Source organism: Myzus persicae, unplaced genomic scaffold (genome assembly GCF_001856785.1).
Source record: "Myzus persicae strain clone G006 unplaced genomic scaffold, MPER_G0061.0, whole genome shotgun sequence".
NCBI lineage: Eukaryota > Metazoa > Arthropoda > Insecta > Hemiptera > Aphididae > Myzus > Myzus persicae.
In genome coordinates, this window is record NW_019103839.1 from 255,234 (window position 1) to 258,379 (window position 3,146).

The window sequence follows — 3,146 nt, forward strand, 5'->3', positions numbered from 1 at the left end:
TGTTCCCCCTGGATCAAAAATAAAAAAATTTGTTGCAAATTTACAACATAAAAAATGTTGTTCATTATATGGCATTGAAACGAGCTCTGAAAGCGGGATTGATATTAGAAAAGTTAATAATTGTTTAGTTATTTATTATTAAAATGTGTCGAATTAATTCTTTTTTTTTGTTTAGGTGCATCGAGTTTTAAAATTTAATCAATCACCATGGCTTCAAAAGTATATTGAGTTGAATACTAAAATGAGAAAGAACGCATTAAACGATTTTGTGAGAGACTTTTTTAAGTTAATGAACAATGCAGTATTTGGTATGTTTTTTTTTGTTATACCTTTTTCTTAATTTTTTTTTTAATTGTACATTGAAGACTATGGGAAATGTAAGAAATAGATTAAAAATAAAACTAGTTTCTGATGAAAAAACTTTGTTCAAAGTTAATCAACCGTAATACGTTTAAAGACATTACTATTTATAACGAAAACCTAGCAGTAATACATACGGATATATATGAATTGAATTTTGACAAACCAATATACGTAGGGTTTGCGATTTTGGACATATCAAAGACGTTAATTTACGATTTCCATTATAACTCTATGGTTAAAAGTTATGGTTCAAATATTCAACTGATGTATACGGATACAGGTACATATTATATAATACATTGCATAAAATATGTTTATTATATTAATTTTTTTTCAGATTCATTGATATACTACATAAAGACATCAGATTTCTACACCGATTTGTTGAATAACCCAGATCTTTTACAACGTATGGATACTTCAAACCTACCGATCAATCATCCATGCTATTGTGTTGACAGGAAGAAATTACCTGGGACTTTAACTGACGAAACGAAAGGACAAGCTATTATAGAGTTTGTTGCCCTACGAGCTAAATCATATGCATATAAATCTATCGGGTGTAGAAAAAATCAAAGCGAAAGGTGTCAGAGGTCATGTCGTTAAAAATCATATGAGTTTAGCAGATCATAAACAATGTTTATTTTGGGACGGCACCACGGTTGATAGCGACACTGGTAGAGCCCTAGCTATAAAACAATTCGAGTTGTTTAAATCTACCGGTCACACATCTTCGACAAAACAGTACACACCGTTTCGAGTAAATATTTCACTAAGATCTTTTAAACACCAGATAAAATCAATTTCAACAGTTAAATTAGCTTTGAACCGATCGGACGATAAAAGGATAGTACATGAAAACCAAATTAACACCTTGGCTCATGGACATTACATTTTAGAGTAAGTTGAGATAAATATATACTATTATTCTTTATACAATAATCTATGTTGCAGACAAGAAGAGGAGTCTTAACACAATCATGAAGTCATCGTTACATATTTTTTTTTTTATTATTTTCATAATTTAAACTGCATATAATGTAATCAACTATCTAAACTAAATGTAAAAAATAATTTAAACTGTATATTACAATGTAAACTATATGAAAACTGTATATAATGTAATCAACTATCTAAGCTAAATGTAAAAAATNAATGTAAACTATATGAAAACTGTATATAATGTAATCAACTATCTAAGCTAAATGTAAAAAATAATTTAAACTGTATATTACAATGTAAACTATATATAATGTAAAAATAATTTATTAAATAATTGGTAAAACATTGTTAAAAAATAATATTATGTTTATTGAAATATATTATAAATACCATGTGTTTGTATATTTTGTTATTGTAAATATCACTCGAATAATTTTTGTATATATATTTATATTAATGTAATCTACAACCATTTATTGAAAATGTTAGGTTATTTATGTAAAATAAAACCAATGTTAAAATATTATTATTGTTATATTTTTAAGAATTATTTACAAAAAAATTTCTTATAGCAAATACTTTATAAAATGTACATTGTTTAGGATTAAAATCTATATGAAAAATACAACAAGGTAAAGTTTCTTCATCACATATTTGATCCAAACGAGGGCAGCCTATGTCTTCAATGTTGATGAGTGCGACGTTTGGTATATACTCTATAAGAACTTGTTTTTGCTGATCACCCTTGACGTATATGCATCTGAACTTTAATGAATTCAATATTTTACTTAGTTCTTCATACTCGACATCACCATATTCCAAGGATAGTTAATGATAGTTACTTTCCAGCCACTTGTTGGTTTTACGACTTTTGTTATCCTCCATAGATTTGGAATGTTTAATAATCCAATGTTGGGTTGACCATGTTTCTGTCTCTACAATTGAAATTTCATTAATCATGTATTTATTGCTGACGCCAAGTACGCATTGCATGTCCAAGATGGCCGAAGACATTATTGCTTGTCTTTATAATACCTTTCGATAGTATTTAGACGGCTGAGTATAGCAGGTATTAATGGTATTATGTTTTTCAACACTTCTGTACTTTCTTTGACTAAGTGTAACGATACTTCACCTCTTGTCATATGCTCAGTTATTTATATACATGTCAATTGCATCGCTTCTACTTGTTCTTCTTGAATTTGAATGGATTTATGATTTTAAACAAGTAAATGATCGATTTTATCTAATTTAGACGAAAACGATTTGTTCGACTGTTCGAGATTTGAAATAATTTTTTTTGTTTCACCAGACTGAGAACTACCAAACACGTTCATGTCTATAGCTCGACTGACACTATTTTCTAATGTCACTTGTTGTTATCCAGCTATTGTGTGTGTTATCGAACCCGAGCCATTTCACAAAAATTTGCTTCCCCTTCTTACGTATAATTTTCTCGACCAAATAGTCATTCGGATAGTTTGTTTTCAATATTTCTTCTGAATAAAAGCAACCGGCAATTGGTTTTCCAGTATAATCTTGCAGCTGATAAGTAGTAGGTAATGTTTCGTTGATTTTCACAATTTTAAATATTTCTGTAGACCAGCTCGGCAAATATCCTTTTGCAAATGCACTTTTATATGTACTTATAAGAACATTATCTCCCACGTTAAATTTAATTTTTCCATTAATAATTTGACGTTGCTTTATTTCCACTGAAGAAGGATTAGCATCAGCTTGCACTGGTGTCATGCCTATGGTCCTCTGTTTCGAGTTGTTGTACTCGTTAATCAATGAAGGTAAAATAGATAACCATTCGTGAGAGCCACATGCTGTAAACT

The 3,146-nt window shown here is 29.1% G+C and overlaps 1 pseudogene; it reads left to right on the forward strand.

Moving 5' to 3' along the window:
- The first annotated feature begins 761 nt into the window (after window positions 1–761).
- LOC111035401 lies at window positions 762–1,348 on the forward strand (annotated as a pseudogene).
- The last annotated feature ends 1,798 nt before the right edge of the window (window positions 1,349–3,146 follow it).